The sequence below is a fragment of the Ambystoma mexicanum genome, chromosome 7q (assembly GCF_040938575.1).
Source record: "Ambystoma mexicanum isolate Mex_15411 chromosome 7q, UKY_AmexF1_1, whole genome shotgun sequence".
Taxonomy (NCBI): Eukaryota; Metazoa; Chordata; class Amphibia; order Caudata; family Ambystomatidae; genus Ambystoma; species Ambystoma mexicanum.
Genome location: NC_090941.1, coordinates 514209388 through 514229236, shown reverse-complemented (window position 1 = coordinate 514229236; position 19849 = coordinate 514209388).

Here is a 19849-nt window from a genome sequence, read left to right as displayed (position 1 = left end):
TCTATATGGTTTCTACCCCCCAATGTACCTGGTAGAGCAGCGTTCTTCGATGAGGCGTCGATGGATCCTTCTTGAGTGACTCCCTTTAAAGCAGGAGCCACGGATCGTCAAGAGGCTTTGAAGAAGGTGAACTTGGCTTTGATGGCATCAATGAAAAGTTTGATGGTGCTGAGACCACGGCATCGATCCAGGCGGTGCTCGTCGGTGACGTCCTGCGAGGGTGAGGTGTGCGGGGTACCACAGTGTTTGATAGGTCAGGACCGCAAAGAGTTTCTGAAGAACTGTGGCCCGACAAGGGCGTTGAGTCATCGAAGTCTTTGTGGTCTTTGGGTGGCAGGAAACCCATCACCGGATGCTCCTCTGCGCGTCGATGGCCTGGCCTTCTCTGGCGGGATAAGGCGGGCAGCGTTGCGGATAAGCGCGTCCTTGAACCAAAAGTCTTAGGCAAAGGAGCGTGCGGCTCCAGTCGTCTGCAACACGACGTCAAGTGGTCCCCCCTTCTGGGCCACCTGGCTTCGATGGGCCTCCAGCAGTTACGGCGATAATCCGAACCCTGGTCAATGGCAATGGACATTGACAGCGTCGATGTCCGGGTGCTTTACTTCATTCACCTCGGCGGTCCCCGTCTCCAGTCAGCAGCCTTTCAAGGGTCTGACTTCCAGGGAGCTTTGGCGAAGGCTAGCGGTGCTCGATGGTTGCTCGGAGCGCGGGAAGAGGGCGCCTAACCAGGTCCTCTCTTGGATCAGTTCTTGATGAACTCGACAGCTTTCGTATCGGGTCGAAACAAATGCAGCAGCAGTTCTTCTTCCTCCAGCTGGGCGTCAAGGATAAGCAGTTCCAGTTACTCTTCAAGTGTCAACTCTGCTTCTAAACAATTTCCGTGGGTTGAGAGGACCCCAGATATACTATTCTGTCTCTCATCCACACTGCTGGGTCACACTCAGCAGCCAATCATACAGAAGGGCATTCATGCAGTCAGTCAGCCAATCAGGCATACAGTGCATTCAGGTCATACTCCTACCTCTCAGACACTCACAACAAGGAATGTGTATAGGGACAAGTACCCAGCCATTCAACACTATACACTGCATTCATACCAGTTTCGGGTAGGGCTGTCTCAGTCATTGTGTCATACACCAGAAACCAGACATCCACAACAAGAAGTGCATATTGGTCTAACACTCCATTCACCCAGGTCCCACCCACAGGGTTTACCCACAACATACAGTCACTGAGAAGGCTCCAGCCAGTCTGGCCTGGACTTCACAACAACACCATATATCGAACTTCCACCCAACAGCCAGTCAGGGGGAAGGGACAGAGTCAGGGCTTCCCAGGACTTTACGAAAACAAGGCAACAGGCAATAGAAAGCAAGAGGCCACAGGGGCCATCTTGTTTCCTATCAGGAATCAACTGATTCCAATGGCAGGGCCTGGATATCCCAAAATGGAGGATACTCAGAGCACCTGTCAAATTCAGCATGGAGCTGCCACCAGCCCATACCCTGCTTTGTGGGCCGTACACAAGTGCCCAAAAACATACATTAGCGGCACAGGGTTGCACCCCCACCCATGAGTGCCATAAGGGTATCCCATGGGTCTGTACACCAAACCATAAACAGGAAGAGCTGCACTGCCAGGAGTCCCATATGGACTCCTGGGCAGAAAACAATACAGAACACAAATGAAAAAGGGAAAAGGACAGGGAGGCCCTGTCCCTCCAATGCATTTCCAGCATCACAATAACAACAGAATATAAGGTCAGTTTAAGGACCGGGTCCATTGTCATCAAATAGATAGATCATAATCAGACTGGGCTGTTCTCGAAATATCGGTTTACTTAAGTCCAATTCAACATTTGAGCTAGTTCTAATGTCTATTTTGTTTTGGTGATGGTTAATCATACTTGAGTTAGAGTTATTCTCGCCCGTGATTTCGGGATTTCCTGTATCGTTGATGCCTCCATTTATTTCTTGTAACATGTTGGCAACTAGACGTTTGACTGCCTGTTCATCCAGATTTGTATTATTAATCGTGTTGTATCAGATTCCCTCCCCATATACTGAAACTGAACATCTTTTCTATATGAGTCGATTATATGTTGCGCCCGTGCTGTAGTTACTGCCTTACCGGCTTTGGGTGTGGGTCAAGTTTAAGTTCAAGTTCTTTCAGTTTGGGGCAATTCCATCTTTGCTCAATTCTATAATGGGTATTTGAACGGTAAGAGCTAAGCCCTCCGGTGCCATAACCAACTGCCCAAGAGAGTGACAGATTTTTATACTTTCATTTCCCAATACCTTGTCAGAGGACCAATTATTCGTATTAGCTGAAAGCAGTGTGACTGTCATAGACAGTACGTTAGGTTTTTTAAAAATCTCAAATATGTCATTAGTACCATACTCAATTGTCTTCCGTTGCAGCTCCAAACGTGATTAATCTTTTTTATTTTTCATAGCCTCAGATAGATTGTTTTCCCCTTCCTGATAGTCACCCTGGGTACATTGGTCAGTACTCCTTAACTTGGCAGCAGTATGATTGATACAAGTATCTTTATCTGGTATGGATTTAACTAGATTGGTAGTGGATTGTTTCCAGATTACTTCCTCCTGCGAGGCTTCATCAATTGTGTGTTGAAGTCCCTTATCTCAAAGAAACATACGCGAGGATTTGTTCAAAGTTCTTTGGTCACTTGCTTTTTTTTTGTCTGATTTTTTTCTCCAGTTTCTTTGTTAATTTAACTTTGGGTGGTGTATCTTCCACTTGAATTGGACCCTTTACTTCTGTGATCGGTACCTCAGAATGACTATCAGGGACGGTCACTTGATCGTTATCACTAGAGTTGCATTCATTGAGAGCATTCCATCTTCCTTGGGCATTGAATTGGTGATGTCTATAACATCACACACAGCCTGTCCAGAATCAACAAAACATTTTCTTTTGTAGTCCTTTTTAGCCATAATGGGATGTAAGTCATTTAACATCAATGAGACACAATCTTTCATGTCCTTGTTGAATTTGTCGGGTAAAAGTCCTATCATTCTGAAAATGCTGTGCAGCACTTCGGTCTGTTTGCAAAGTTCTTCAATACTTAGACCATTGTGCATACCCAAAATAGAGGATAACTCCAAAAGATTGTCATTAGCACAACATTCAGCTTCAGCTTTATCAGTGCGTGTGGACACACCCAATAGGGAATCACCTTCATGAAAAATAACAGGAGTGTCTATAAATGATCTATTGGGATTGTTAACAGGGTCTATATTCAATCCCTTATCCACACAGTTAGGGTTAGATTCACCCGAACTCCCCTCCTTTTCACTATCTTCAATGAATAGCGGTTGAGAACTTTCTTCATTATCAGATTCCATCACAGTCATAGGTTTTTTTTAAAGTTCGTTAGAACATGCAAGAGCACAGACCAAAAGTTCCTCTTCATTAAGACACGCTTCGGGTAAGGGTGTGGCTGCAGCTCTAGCGCGACTGGCTCGACACATGGTCATGGCTGCAAACAATTCAGGGACTGTGTCCTTCTGGACCAAAGTCAATGTTTTTTTTCATTAGATATAAACAAGACTTGACTCACACTTGTTTCCGTACATACATTTGAGTTTGAACCGATTTTGTGTGACTGTCTTATAAAGGTACCTATGCGGTTTACAATCTATGGAGCCCTTGGTGTGTAGTTATCAGTTTGTTTTACTTAACAGTTGTATAATTGAGTGCAGAATAATGGTCAAGTTATACAATTATAGCTCTAGCAAGTATTACACTCAACAGATCTTAATTGGTAGTTTAGTGTGTTTGATAGATTTGCCTAAGGTAATTAGACAGAGCCTATACAGTACCACCTCCCGCCTTCGATACAAAAAGAAGTGGGTGCGTTAATAAATATGCATTGGACTGCTCAGCTGAAGAATGTTATAGAGTGTACAAGGAGTACATACATCACGTTAGAAGCACGAAACAAAACTTACCAGGCCAGTGAGTCTTCGTCATGCAGCTCGTAATGAAAGCCAAGCTTTTTATTTTTCCAGCGTACATCAAACAGACTTACAACGACTGCGAGTAACGCGGATCAGCAGAATAGAACATGATTTGTATTTGAAGAGAGCCAAAAGCACGAAGACCTGTCCCTGACGCAACCGCGGATGCGCTGTGGTTTAGGTAGAAAAGGGACCCTGGGTAGAAAGGGGCAGAGCCAATTAGCGCGTAATGAAATCACTGCAAAAATTGGACAAAAAAAAAGAAAGTGTAAGAAGGTTGAAGGTGAGAATAAGAATAACCAAGTCCTCACAAAAGAGTCCACAATAGAGTCCAAACGCATTAACAATTCATTAGGATTTCAAGATTGCTCTTCTACCTCATAGCGTTATGGTAGAGAACACAACTTCTCCATGAGGAAGGCAACACTGCAACGTTCCACAGCCAAACAGCCTACTTAGGGCTACTTCAGGTGCGCGCGCGGTTGCGCTGTGGTTAAGGTAGAAATAGGGATCCTGGGTAGAAAGGGGGCACAGCCAACTAGCGCGTAATGGAAACACTGCAAAAATTGAAGAAAAAAAAGAAAGTGTAAGAAGGTTGAAGGTGAGAATAATAATAACCAAGTCCTCACAACAGAGTCCAAACGCATTGACAGTACATTAGGATTTCAAGATTGCTCAACTCCCTCGTAGCGTTATGGCAGAGCACACAACTTCTCCTTGAGGACGGCAACTCTGCAGCGTTCCACAGCCAAACAGCCTACTTAGGGCTACTTCAGGTGCACGCTCAGGTGCGCTGTGGTTAAGGTAGGAATAGGGATCCTGGGTAGAAAGGGTGCAGAGCCAACTAGTTGCGGAATAGAAACACTGCAAAAATTGAAGAAAAAAAAGAAAGTGGAAGAAGATTGAAGGTGAGAATAAGAATGACCAAGTCCTCACAACAGTGTCCACACAGAGTCCAAACGCATTAACAGTCCATTAGGATTTCAAGATTGCTCATTTACCTCGTAGCGTTATGGCAGAGCACACAACTTCTCCTTGAGGACGGCAACTCTGCAGCATTCCACAGCCAAAAAGCCTACTTAGGGCTACTTCAGGTGCGCGCGCAGTTGCGCTGTGGTTAAGGTAGAAATAGGGATCCTGGGTAGAAAGGGGGCAGAGCCAACTAGAGCATAATGGAAACGCTTGTAGTGTTACTACAGAGCACACAACTTCTTCTTGAGGAAGGCAACTCTGCAGCTTCCCACAGCCAAACAGCCTACTTAGGGCTACTTCGGGTGTGCGCACAGGTGCGCTGTGGTTAAGGTAGAAATAGGGATCCTGGGTAGAAAGGCGGCAGAGCCAACTAGCGCGTTATGGATACACTCGTAGCGTTGCGGCATAGCACACAACTTCTCCTTGTGGACAGCAACTCCGCTGCGTTCCACAGTCAAACAGCCTACTTAGAGCTACTTCAGCTGCGCACACATCGGAGAGAGCAGTGGCAGGGGCACATTTAGTTATAGTGTAGGAGTGTAAGCCACTCAGCCCAGAACCTGCCTCCAGTTAAGGAGAAGCCAGGCCCCATGTGCAGGATTGGCTATTGGAAAATGCGGGTGTGCTTGAGGAAGAACATCCACGTTGGAAATACAACTCTGGAACAGTGTTGTGTATCTTATTCTATAATGGAGATACAAGCTCAGACTAAAATGTCTGCCAATGATCACAGGGCAGTTCATTAAAAAACATTCACTTCCCCTGATGATTGCATGCATTCCTCCGCTTGGTTGCAACACAATGTACGGTATGCCCAAGATCACACAGTTGCTCTGTAATTAATCCACCTTATCACAATATGGACTGCAATTCTGACTGCTTTCTACACTCAAAACTGCATCCTATCTCTGCACATGCATGTGCTGGCTTTGTGTTCCTTCCCGTGAAAAATAGTACCTCATAATGTACTGCTCGACCATGATCTCCACCCTTAAATGTCGTGAACCCATCTATCTCCCAGTGCTGGTTGTTATCTTTCCTCCCCACTGGACAGAAGAGCTCTTAATACACTCCTTGCCAGCGACCAGAAGGATAGAGTGCAAGAGTGTCTCTTTCTCTAAGTACTGGTGCATTGTTATCTCTTCTCCTCATGAAAAACAACTGTCTCTTGTTTTTGTAAAGAAATCTCAAGATGGTGCCACAATGAATCCCTCCAACCCACATGGTGCTGTTAAAACCAGATGTGAAATCTGTAACAATTGTTTATATTTGTGGGATGCTTTACCAATTAAAATGGCATAACCTTGCAGTTTAACGTATCCATTAGCATGTTCCTTGTCAATCGTGTGCCATGTAGGCTCATGAAAAGTAATTTTTGATTTGTGGAGTTACTTTTACAGGTAGGGCGTGGTTTGCGTCCCTTAAAGTCATACTTATGCATTGTTCTTGCTATCTTTGATACAATTAAAATACTGCCTAATCCCAAATACAAATACACACAACTACTAAAATGCACCAGTAAAATAACATTGTCAGGCGTATCCTACCATTTCAAGATGGCACCCATTAAAAGAAAGATCGTGTCATGTAATAATGGCCCAATCAAAGGCCGTCTCACCATTACGGGGCAGCTGATTGTTATGTATTGCGTGCCTCATTATTATTTTCTTTAATCACACTATAATTCAGGACAACATTGTGAAAAACAATCTGCTTATCAAGCGCTAGATTCGCATGGGTCCAACCTCTACTCCTATAACCATTACATGCACAGCACATATAGCACATCAAAAGTGATTAGCGTGTCACCATGGATCACAACTTGAACTCCTACAATGTATAGCACTGACCAAAAAATGGGAGAGAACATTTATTTTGTAGCATCCCTTCCTGCAGGAACCATCAAAGAATTGTGGGTGAGGCATTCTCTGGCAAGTGACTGATGATAAGGTATAATCTGGGGATCACCTGGGACTCACACGCCTAATATGTACAAGGGTGTTTGGTGAGTTTGAAGACTATCAAAGTGTATTTATTTATTTATTGGGCATTTGTATGACGCCTATACACAGTTGTATACAGGCACCACAAGACAAGATCGGGGGTATGGCGGTGGGGGACTAGGATGGTCATGGGAAATCACAAATAATACAACAACAAAGAAACAGTTATATTGGCCTTGTGACAATCCTACCGTGCAGGTGTATGACAAGGTAATAAGTGCAAGGGGGTAGGGAGTAGAGGAAGCAGGGCAGGAGTAGGGTACACCCGCGGGTGGGGGCAGGCAAGTGCTGGTTGGGAAAAGGCAGCAAGTGCCAGGGTAAAGAGGGGGGAGGGGAGCAAGAGTGAAGTGGACAGGGAGGACGAAGTTGGGATAGTTCGGGGAAGAGGGCAAGTGCTGGCAAAGGATGCTGGGGGACTGTTGGGCGTGGGCTGGCCCCTGTATGAATCTGAAGGGACAAGGCCCCAGTCGCAGTGGCAGATGAAGAGTTTAGCACAGGAGGAGGAGAGGGAAGAAAGAGGAGAAAGGAAGGTCTTGAGAAGTTTCCAGAATGTAAGAAGATCTTGTTCAAGTCTGGGGGCAGAGGGAGGCTGTTCCAGAGGGAGGTGCCTGCTGAGGAAAGGGATCTACCTTCCACTCTCTGCTTGGAGAAACATTTGACCTGCAGAGAGTTAGAGCCAGAAGAATGAAGGACTCTGGCTGGGAGGTATTTTGGGAGAGGAAGCTGGATGTATATGGGTCCCAGGCCCCAGACAGCCTTGTGGATAATGCAAATGGTCTTGAATTTGGTCCTTGCAGTTGCTGGGAGCCTATGGAGAGATTTTAGGGTTGTATAGATGCGTTGCTGGGCTTGATGCCCAGAATAAGTCTTGCAGCCCTGTTCTGGATTAGTTGGAGGGGGCAAAGGGAGAAAATAGGCAGGTTGAGGAAGAGACTATTGCAGTAGTCAAGCCAAGAGAGGATGTGGGTTCTGGAGACATTGAGCTTCTGGAGGAAGGTGGGGAAAGGTAGAATGCCCCTGAGTGATGGAGCTGATCATTGGACTTCTTGGCAAGGTCAGTGATGTGTGGATAGCAAGAGAGAGAGGAGTTAAAGATGATCCCAAGGTATTTTGCCTCACAAGTGGGTGAGGGGAGAGGACCCAAGGAGCATGGCCAGAGAATGGGACGCGGGGGGGGAGCAACGGGCAGGCATCCTAGTGAGAAGGATCTCTGTCTTACTGGCATTAAGGCAGAGGTCATTGGCAGAACACCATGCCTGAATAGCGGTCAGGAAGTCAGGTATGAGGGAGGAAGAGGAGTGGGTGAAGTTAGAGGAAGGCAGTCTGTAAGAGAGCTGTGTGGCATCTGCGTAACACTGGAAATGAGGGGAGAAAGTGGAAATCAGGTGGGCTAGAGGGGCCAGGTAGATGTTTAAGAGCCATGGCGATAGGATAGTCGCCTGAGGGATGCCACAGGTAGAGAGTGAGGTGGAGGAGAGAAAAGGACACAATTGAACTTGGGAGGGTCTGTTAGAGAGGAGGGAGATCAGCCACGACATTGCCTGTCCATGATGCCTAGGGTATTATGGAGATGGTTTACGAGGATGGAGGTTGACTGTGTCAAAAACAGAGGAAAGATTCAGGAGGATCAGGAGAGAGAGGGTCTTAAAGTCTAGTTTAGAGAGTAGGTCTTCACAGGTGTTCATAAGAGCAGTTTCAGTGCCTCTGGCTGCACTTAAGCCGGATTGGTGGTCATGGAGGCAGCCAGCCATTTCGGTGGGGAGGGTCAGTTGGGGGATGACCGCTTCTCCATGAGGCAGCCAGCCATTTTGGTGGGGAGTGTCAGTTTGGGGATGACCGCTTCTCCATGAGTTTGACCAAGAAAGGGGTGATAGAGATAGGGCGAAAGTTAGCCGGACAAGAAGGGTCAGAGGATGGAATTGTTTAGGAGAGGGTACACAAGAGAGTGCTTAAGGGGATGGGGAAAGGAGCCTGTCGCAAAAGAGTGGTTGCAGAGGTCAGTCAAGGTAGGGGTGTGGGTTGTGAGGTTGTCCTTGATGGTTTTGGAGGAGCAAGAGAGCACCTGATTAGACACTTTCATAGAGTGGACAACTCTACAGATCTCATCTGGTGCAATGGGAGAAAGGGAGGGGAGTGTGGGAGGAAGGGGGTTAAAAGAGGCGCAAAAAGGTGGGGTTTAGAGGAGGGAGCAGATGACAGAGAGGACAGGATGTCAAGAGTTCTGTAGGAAAGGTGGGTGGCCAGAGCATAGGGCCTGGGAGGGAGGAGGACAAGAAGAGACTGTGGTAGGATTGGCAAGTTCCTTGCAGATATTAAAGAGTCCAGCCGTGTTATTGGTGGCTCCAGAGATGCGGGCTTGAACATGAGTTCTCTTCTTGGAGCAGGTAGAGAGACGGTATTGCCTTTGGAGTAGGCGGCAGGCCAGTTTGTCAGGGGATGAGCTAGATGTCTGCCACTTCCGCTCTGCCGCTTTGCACTTTCGTTTCAAAGTGGCTAAGTCGCAGTCATACCAAGAGTTGCACCCTCAGATGTACAGGGTGTTAGAGATAGAGAGATGGAGGAAGGAGAGTCCAATTAAGGAGAGTCCAATGAAGGGGGCGGCAGAGGGATGGAGGAAGCAAAAGCAGTGACTGACACAGGCTTCATTGGTCGAATGACAGAGAAGGAGACTGGCAGTGCCGGGGGAGGAGTCCAGGGACAGGGGAGGTCAAAGAGGGAAGAGACGAGAGAGTAGTCCGACCAGAAGGGGTAGTGAGAGGGTTGGGGAGAGGGATGTCTGTTGAGATGAGAGCATCTCAGCCTGGCAGAGTGGGTTGGCCCAGAGTAAAGAATAGTGATGGAGAGAGTGTAGCAGAGGTCATGGAAGAGAACAGTGGCCACATAAGGGAAGTCAAGATGTATGTTGAAGTCCCCAAGGAAGATACATTTGGGGGAGGAAGCAAGAAGAGATGAGGAGAGGTCGGCCCATTCAGAGAGGAAGAGGGAGGTAGGACGGGAGGGTCTGTAGATGGCAGCGAGAGTAACAGAAAAAGTAGGGAAGACAGACAGCCTGCAGACTAGGCTTACAAAGGATGAGTAGGTTTGAGTGGGGATAATGGAGGCAGGAAACCACTCAGGGAAGATCAGAGCCACTCCACCACCAGACGGGGAGGTTCTGGGTTTGGACAGGATCTTGTAGCCATCAGGAAGAAGAGTGTCAAAAGCAGTGACAGAGCTGGCCTTGAACCACGTCTCATTGAGGGCAAGGACATCAAGGTCAAGGTCTTCAAGGAGTTGACATATGTCAGAGGAGTGTTTGAAAGCAGAGTGAGAGTTTAAGGTAGCTAAGTGAAGCTGGTAGTTCCCTTTAAAAGATTTGCAAGGTGGCATGCAAGGGTGGGGTGCAAACTCTCGGGGGCGGTTGAGACGGAGGATGAGGGAATGAAGGGTGGAAGGAGAGGGTGTGAAGTTGAAGAGAGAAGGAAGATGGCTGTTAAGAAGGAGAATGTTAATGGTGCATTTGGTAGATGTAAATTGAGCCAAGAGCACTTCCCATCTTGTGGGTGCCTGTAATGGGTCAGGAAGAGAAAGTAGAGAGGACAGAGACCATTTGCGGGTCCATAAGGTAGATGAGGGAACAGCAAAATAAATCTCAGTAATAGTATGTCGAAAGGAAGCATTGTTGTTGTTGTCTGTGATGGGAAGACCAGGTTTGGATCTCAGGAGTACCTTTTTTAGTTTCTTCATTCCAGACTTTGTGAGAGAGGGTGGATAGCTCCATGGGGGCATAGACAAGAGAGTGGGCGTCTGTTACGCTCGCCTGGCTCCCACAGGGGCGTCGATCTGAGCTGGCCTGCTGCGGTCTCCATCAATGTGACGCGTAGTGCCGAGATGACGGACTGGACTGGCTGACCTAGCTTCATTTGCTTGGCCCGTAGGAATATTCTTCTGCAAACGGAGAAAGGGAATTAACCACCTGTGGAGTTGAGCGTTAACCCCCCCCCCCACTCCCGCTGTTCTCCCCACTGATCACCTTTGATGTCCCCTCTATTAGTCTCACGTGATGGTTTGGAAAGATGAGCTCTCCATCCTGCATTGAGCGCAGGGGCGCGTAGATAACCAGTTGCTTCACTGGCTCGAAGGAATTGGTGAGTTCCAGAACAATATTGACTCTGAGATTCCCGGCAAGACGCCGTAAGTATGTAGTTCGTAAGAGTTCAAATGTCTGACTTTCACTCTTGTCCGATTCCTTGCAGGTTGCAGCTTGACCCTAGTGAAGAGTTCCTCATGGCAACCGGTAATATTCAGGTAAGGATTTGTATTATCCAACACAGTTCGATAAAATAATGTCAATATGTAACCTGTTGCTTTCTCCCTTATTCAGGCGCTGAGAGAAAGTATGAAGTCTCGGGGAATAATGCCTCCAGCGGTAAAATCAGGTAAGTCTATTGTGGTGAGGAGGTTTTCCCATGTTTGTCCCTTTGTATCACCTTGCTGTCCTTTGTTTCCCCTTAGTGGCCGGTGTTCGGCGATGATGCAGTGGAAGCTGCGCCGACCCGTGAAGAGGAATAGTACCCCCGTGGTAAAATCAGGTAAATCTATGGGGGGTAACTAATATTGCCTCTGTGTATTCCCTTGGCTCACCTTGCTGTTCTCGTCTTCCCCTTAGGTGCCGGAGTGCGGCGGGAACATGCAGAAGGATGCGGTGGAATGTGAAGATGCTGCGAAGGCCGGTGAGTTCAGCGCGGCGCTGCAGCAGGTGAGGCGACGCGCATAAAATAACTTATTTCTTCCAGCTCGAAGGCGCGATGGATCGGGAATTCAGGTAAGGATCAAAGGTATTGCTCTTGTTCTAACCTTTTCTCCTTCTTTCTCCCTTTTTCTAGGAGCTCCAGACTCAAGGCGGGCGTGGCAGAAGACTGGATGCAGACTTGCAGGCACGGTGAGCGTTACGCTGCTGGATGCAGAATAACGCGAAGCGTGTGCTGCTCTTCGGGCGTGGTTTAAATAGCCTCCAAAGTAGTCCCAGGTAAGTATTCCTCCCCAGCCCCACCCGAGTAAAAAATAGTCCCTAGGTAAAATAGTCCTTTCCAAGCTTCTTTTGGCTTGGAGCTCTTGCAGTATGGTCTGCATCAGGTACGTTTTCATCTATGAGCCTGGCGCGTATGGCGCCAGGACTGACTCTCCATATGAGCCTGGCGCCACAGATGCCAGGACTGCACCCAAATAGCCCCTTGCAGGGGTTGTTGGGCTTGCTTGGGATAACTTGATGCCTGCTTCCGGGGTTGCTGGACTTGCTCTGGGTCCCCAGGGGTAAGTATCATGACAGCGTCAGAGGATAGCAGGGAGAGGGTCAGATGTGCTATGCAACAATAGAATCACACCAGGCGGCCAAGCAGACAGGAATCAGAGGGTACGCTGGAAATGGCTACCTTTACAGATCCCTGGGCCTCAAGTTCTGAAATCTCTCCACTGGTTCCTGTAGCTGCAAGGATCATGTTCAAGTCCCTCTGCATCGTCCACAAGGCTTTCTGGATCCAGGGCCTGCACTACATTCAACACTCTCTTCCTAAATACCTTATTTCTCGAGCCCTTTGTTCTTCTGCCTCCAACTCTCTGAGGGTCAGACGCTTCTCCAGGCAGAGAGAAGGGGGCAGATACATTTTCTCTGCAGGTGCCTCCCTGCCCCTCTCAAACTTTTGTCGGAACACCTGAAATTCCAGACACAGCTCAACACGTTCCTTTTCTCCTCTTCCTTATCTTCCTCCCTGCCCCGCTGACCTACTTGTCTGCTGCGCCGACTGGTTAATTGGTTACGCTCAGAGTCTCACTGGGTACTTGGCTCCTCTTGACCAGTCTCCCCCACACTGCCTCCAGGCCTGTCACACACTAGGGTCTGTAACTGTAACCTCTACAGTCCCCCACCTCCTTTGCACTTACCCAGAGCTGTGCTGTCGTCCTGGCTACACTTGCTCAGAGCAATGCTTTTCTGATTGCACTTTCCCCTCCCCCCTTGCACTTCCCCCATTGCCCTTCCCTGCACTTTGCGATATCACACCTACACAACCTGAATGACACAAGGCCTAGTAAGATTGTTTGTATTGCCCTCCCTCCGTACCCTCCCTTGTCTTGTCGCGCCTAGAAACACATCTGTACAGGCGCATTATAAATGACTTATCATATCATGTCATTGACAACAAGTTTGAAAATGCACCTAAAATTCGAAATTCGCTAAAAGCACTCAAATGCGGTATAAAAGGATGGGTGCACATGATGTAAAATGTTACTTTCTGTGAGGTGATTTATTTATTTGAAGTGTGTATAGAGCTGCATGTCATCGTTCATCAGTCTGGTAGACTGTACTGGGAAAAAGGACACGGACCACGGTTACACAAAACAGAGGACAAAGGCTTAAATATTTACAACTCGGCTGACTGTCAGGCAGTGGTTGAACAATATATTCTACGTTCATGCGCTGGCGGAAGATGTCGGTGCTGTCCTTACGCATCCAACCAGAGGGAAGCAGACATGCCACGTACAGGCTCATGAAATGACAGCTGACACTGGAGAACCCCCGCAGTGAACAAGTTTCCAAAGTGTTCTCAGGGACGTCATTTGGGGGTCGCCAGAGGTCGCAACTGCGACCTCTGAGGTCTCCCTTGCGACCTCTGTGGTCTCCCTTGCGACCTCTGTTAAAAAAAAAGAAATAAAAAAAAAATATTTCGTTTTTTTTTCTTTTTTTTTTTTCTTTTTTTTCGTTTTTTGTAATGCAAGGTCCTGGAATGGCTGGCTCTCATGTTCAGGCCCTTTAAAAAAAAAAAATAATAAGACAAATAAGAACAGGAGTGCCACAAGTCTAACACTTTCAGCACTGACCCTAAATAAGAAAGAATAGGAAACCAAATAATGTGTCTTTCTGGAATTCTGTACAATAATTGCTAAACTCATTAAAGGTTTATTTCAGGCACACTTCAGGGGGTGAGTCACTGATTTAGTCTGTTCTTAAACGCCTCAACTCAGCCTTTAATCCTTCTGAGGTCGATAAATGAGTACCAAGACAGGTTGGGTGATATTGGGTGTATATTTTTTCTATATAAAGCGCTAAAGCGTAAGTGCTATATAGTAACACATCATTATCATTTGGTCATGGACGTCTGCTTGCATTCACAGTAATTTGGTAATATGGGCCTATACACACTGACCTTAACGCTACATATGGCAATCCATTCTTGCATGAAATGTACATCACATTATAGTGATATCGTAACCATATTTTTCGTACTGTACAATGCTGTGATGTCACTTCCTGTTTTGGCAACGGGTGAAAGGTTCGTGTTCCATCGCTTCCCGCGATATCACTTCGGGGTGGGGTCAAATGATATCAGTTCCTGTGATGTCATCAGGGGTCAAGGGTCGTGTGATGTCACTTCCGCTACCCCTGGCATTTTGGTGAAATGACGTCCCTGAGTGTTCTCCCTCTACAGCCTTTTCTGGTCTGGAATCCTCCCAGGGAGCGGTGACCTTCTTGGCAATTCCATCCCAGGGGGCTACAGCCCCATGTGGGGAATTCCATGCCTATCCAGTGCAGATATGCTTGACTTGTTGGGACTGTGCATGGATTGTTAGCACCTGCCAAAAACAGGGAAAGTTCATTTGAATCAACTATAATGACTGCGATCATGATTCGTTTGGGTTATTATGTGGAATTTTAGCGCCACCTATAAGCCGAAACTATTGCATGAGGGTACCGAGAGGAAGGAATGACATATGAATGGGGACATGCAACCTGTATGTGTTGTTTGGTTATGTAACCACTCATTGACTTCCCATGGCCATGCTACTCCCTATGGCCATTCCCACCCAGTTCTTGCCCCTATGCGCCCAAAACACCTCCTCTCTGATTTTTCTTTATTCAAGCCTTACCATCAAACTTTGCACGGAAAGTGCCTGCCATTGTTTTATCAAAGCAGACTTCTGAGAGTGAACGACTTTACTAAACCCGCTACTGATGCAAAAAAAAATTCCCCTAATAGCCCAAACTTATAAAAATGTCTTTACAGGTCTGCCTTCAGCCACCTGATATATAAGCACTATGGGTGTCCTTCACGAAGTCCTGTTAAAAACCAACACTGGCAAAGCCAACAGTTTGGCTTGTGTATAAATATTAGACATTTGCTAGGCACTGCTACTAGATGCCCGGGTACTCGCACCATCATTCTGCGCTTGCTGCCATCAGTGGCCAGTCAATACCACAATGCTGTGCCTGGCAAGTACCTTTCCCATGCCCACACAAAAGTCCAAGCTGTTGGCATTGCCAATGCTTGTTTTTCATGGCATCGACCATTACTGAATACCTCCCCGTCTCCTCTACCCACTGAGATGCATAATTGGAGCGCAGCGTCTGCTTTTCTAATATTTCCTCGTAGGTATAAGCGATACATTAGTATTTCTCCCACCTTCTGGAAAGCAGTCGCCTCTAAGTATGTTGGCCCTTTATAAAGCACTATTTCAGTCATGGAGGATCTTTTCAAGGAGTGACACATGCATCTAATCTGCTGAACTTAAAAAAGCCTAAATATCCGCAAGTAGAAACTTCAGCCTATCCTATGAAGGTAGATTCAGGTCATCACAGAAGCTTGGAAGGTGTGTGAAGATTGTGAGTGCTCTGCCTTTCCCCGCCTAGAGCAAGCAGCTCTTGTATGCATGCCATTGCACACGGAATAGCAGCCTTTAACCTTTCCCTGTCTGTAAAGTGTCAGGCTTTGTAAGGTTTAAAAGTGCAGACACAGTAACATCTGTGTGAAAGGTGCTTCCAACATGTGGCTGCTTCCCTGGCCTGCTGCATGCGCAAGGAGGCGAAGTGGACGGTATGATGGATGCCGCGGATCTGGGAAATGGCTGCATATGTTAATTCCGCGGGGACAGCTGCTCCCTCAGACGCATGCATTTACTACACGAGTGCATTTCCACGCCTTCATTTGACGGAACATTACATCAGACCATTTTCAAATCGTTACACTTGGACAGTAACGCAATTTGCAGAGAAGTGTAATTCAACCTCACTTTAGGCAACACTTTCATGTGAGCCTTTCCTTCGAAATACTTTTTTCCTCTTTATTTTCTGTTTCTAGACAACATTCATTTTTTTTAAAAAATGCACGATACAAACACATGATTTTCTTGCAATCTTTTAAGTGAGAAGGATTATTATAATGTATTCATTGTAATTTAGTGAAATTACTTTTTACATTCACTTATAAAAAAAGAATAAAACAATGTTTTACAAAGACAATCACATTTCATAGAGACATACTCATAATATACATATACATTAACGCCCTAAAATGGGGAGAAAAAAGAACATAAAATGTATATGCACAATTACACAATTACACTAACAGTACCAACTTAAATAGCATTGGTTGTGACTGCAAGTAAACCCAGGTGACGTTTGGTATAATCTCTACAACAGAGATACTTAAACATCAAAATGTGTTGACCGCAATAGCAAGACACCTAGCAACCACATTCTAGATCCTAAACAGCACTAAATGGACTGAGTGTATAGGGGAGTTTAGACACTATGGGCCTCATTACAAGTTTGGCAGTAGCCTTGACGGTAAAACCGGCAGGCTGCTGCCAAACTTGCAATTTTTTCCGGTCGCCCGGAAAAAAGATGCTCCCCATTCTCAGTCGGCCCCATAGGGCTGAATGGGAATGGGGAGGTTGGATGCACCCGCACCGTTTATAACGGTGGCGCTGCATCTAACATGCTGTGCTCACGGGTGCCTTTCTGCCCGCCAGGTCCGATCTGGTGGGCAGAAAGGCACCCGCAAGCACAACTCGTAGTTTGCCGGTGCGGGAACTACGGTACCGGCATGCTTACCGGTACCCTAGTTCCCGGACCGGCAAACTTATAATGAGGCCCCATGTCCAAAATTCACTTGATTTAATAGACTCGTAATTTTCTCATAGGTGCACATATACACCATGCTCAAAACAGAACACTTATTAAATAGATGTTTAGATTTTTCCATAGATTCACTACACCTGCATATACGGCACACTCGTTGGTCCACAGTAAAATGTATTTGAGTGCCCAACACTGATAAAATGGGCATCTGATTAATACGCAAACATAACATCAATCTACACACTTCTGATCTAGACTCAGTGTAATGCACAGCTGTTTTTTTTTTATCTATGTGAAATCCCAGCTGTGCATTTTAAGCTTTTTAAAGTGGCGATGTGTTTGTGGTCTCTCTTCCAAACAGCCAGCTCAAATTTTGCTTTGAATGAAGCCCCCAGAGCTGTCAGGGGTATTGACCCACGTTTGGGCTATTATGCTGCAACATTTGGTGCTGTGGGCTTAGGAAATCCAAGATGGCGGAAAAGCCCACATTGCGCCAGAATCCAGGAAAACCGTGCAGTTTTGGCGCACACCAAAATGTTCCCCTGAACTGCCACCTACCAGTGTGAGCGTGATGGGCCAGGAGTGCCATGGGTGAAATGTGTGCCAAAGGAAAAACAGCAGTGCCGGTTAGCTCAGAAAGCGCTTTGAAATCACCTTTGTTTCTCTGAAATGCAAGCTAAAAATGCCTATTTTAAACATTGCAAGATATTCAAAAATCTCAATGACACCAGCAGACATTTGGCAGAAGGTAGACTTGTGTACATACAAAATCTGGAAAGAGAAAGGGCCCAAAATAATGTTCATAATGAAACTGGCTGAGCTGTGGATGTCAGCAGCTGAAGTGAAATTGGACTTAAAGCCACTAAAGTCGAAATGTTTAAAATAAATGAGTGACCTACTGTTGAGTGTCACATAGTTTGCAACTGTTAAATGTCATAGTTTTGAACTCAGAATCAGCATTCTAGCTGCATGTGTACAAATTGTAAGTTTGATTTGGATGAAGAAAAACTGGGAACAAAAGTGACATTTTGCTGAAGCCTGGCTTAAAGAGATTGAATTCTGCCTGGCAACAACCCCCGACGGGAGTTGAAACTTGCTGAACAATTATTCCCGGGCCTGGCCTGCATTCTCCTGCCCTCACCAAAGGGAGATGACACCTCTCTGATTGGATTAGGGGAGGAGCAGCTGGGGACTGCAGGAAACTGAACAATGAGCCTTCCTTGGCTCAGGCAAATGTTAAATTAGGGGGGGTCGTAAATGGCTTCCTCTTGAGAGAAACGGGGAGGGGCAGTGCCTCTGTGAGCAACTTGAGTTGGAGGAAGTGGACAAACCAGAAATTCCACCATGTGCTTTGGGAAACCACACCCCTCTGGGCCAGAGCATAATTTTAAAAAGATGGATAATTCATAGTACGGACTTGTCAAAATTATATAATTAATTGCATTATTCTTGTGATTTTTCTGTGCACATTTTAAGAGGTGTTAGGACTCTGTACCATGTTCTGAGGCAAAACCCCATGAATTATGGAGATTGTAGACACAGGGTTCACGCTAGAAAAATGAAAATTTACTGGAATATGTGTAGAAAGGCGGTGTACATCTGTGTCATTTTTGGTAAAAATCCAATATTGGTAAACCAACCAAAAAGCGCAAAATGTTGTCATTTCTTAATCCAAGCTGTTAGAAACATCAGAGTTGGAACAGAAACTACCTTATGTGATATATGATGTGTATATGTAATGTCAAGCACTTGTGTATCTGGGAAATGTGTTTAGTTATGAAAATGATTTTCTAAGGTAAAAGCAAAGGGGAGTGTTCTTTCTGTATGCCATAAACATGACACCTGATGACATAGGATGACTCACTGCTCCCTTCTCAAATCAGGTCAAAGAGAAATCCTTGACCTATCAAATCATGAGTGGGGTGGGCACAGAAAGTTAGCATCCACACCAATTTTCAAAATACATAAAAAGAGCCACTGGAAGCCAGACAGGGACATTCATTTTCCAACCTTCAACTGAATTCCTGCGCAGCATGCTGACGGAGAACTCCAGAAACCAGAACTCCAGAGATCCAGAACAAAAACTCCAAAGAGCTGAACTCTTCAGCAGGCCTCAAAATCTTTTGCAAACTATTCAACCGTTGGGCTGTGCGGTTTGCTGCTTGCTAAGAGTTCTGTGTATCCAGAACAGAACCAGTACCCAGAAAGCAGTGCGGTAACCAGAATCCACTTGAGCCAGACCAGCAGAACCAGAGACCCAGACCAGACCGCTGTGAACAGAACCGGTGCCTGATTGATCCGCCGAGCAGAGAGAACCGCAGCTAAACTTGTTGACCAGATCCGTGACGAGGCCATTCCTTTCAAATTTATAGTGTGAGTACCCAGCTAGAACTGTGCAGAACCCATCTCTTAGCTTACAATAATCTAATTCAAAACATTTAACCTGTCCAAAACTGCATCATAGAATCGTGTGTCCCTTCTCCGATTTTAAACCTGTAAAAGTGTCATTTGCCATTTTGAATCATTATTTCATTTCTGAAAAACTACCTTCACGAAATCGTCCGTATCTCTTGAACCGTTAGTGATAGAAGTGGGATTCTGTTTTAAAGCTGAGATTCTAAGCTTTCCAACAAGCTCTAAAACGACTTGCTACTCCTTATAGTTCCTCCGTAATAGCGCTCGACACACTCGGAAAAAGTGCAGCGATTTGCGATTTGGCTCAAATTTCTTCACTTGTCAAAATAGCAGCTTCTTGCTTTCCTTTGCTGAAATTCGTTTGCAACCTGACAATCATTCATAGAGCATTGCTAAAGTGATCCTGAACTGATTTAAAGGAGCTATCACCCATCCTGAATCTCTTATAGGGAATTAAAATCATTTTTAACATATTTTTCCCTTCTTTGCATACCACATTTAAAGTACTTTGCCTGTGTTTAAAATCATCCCTGTGATCTAAGCTTGCTAGGGGGGGAACTGAATTCGTATTGTACTGTGATTGT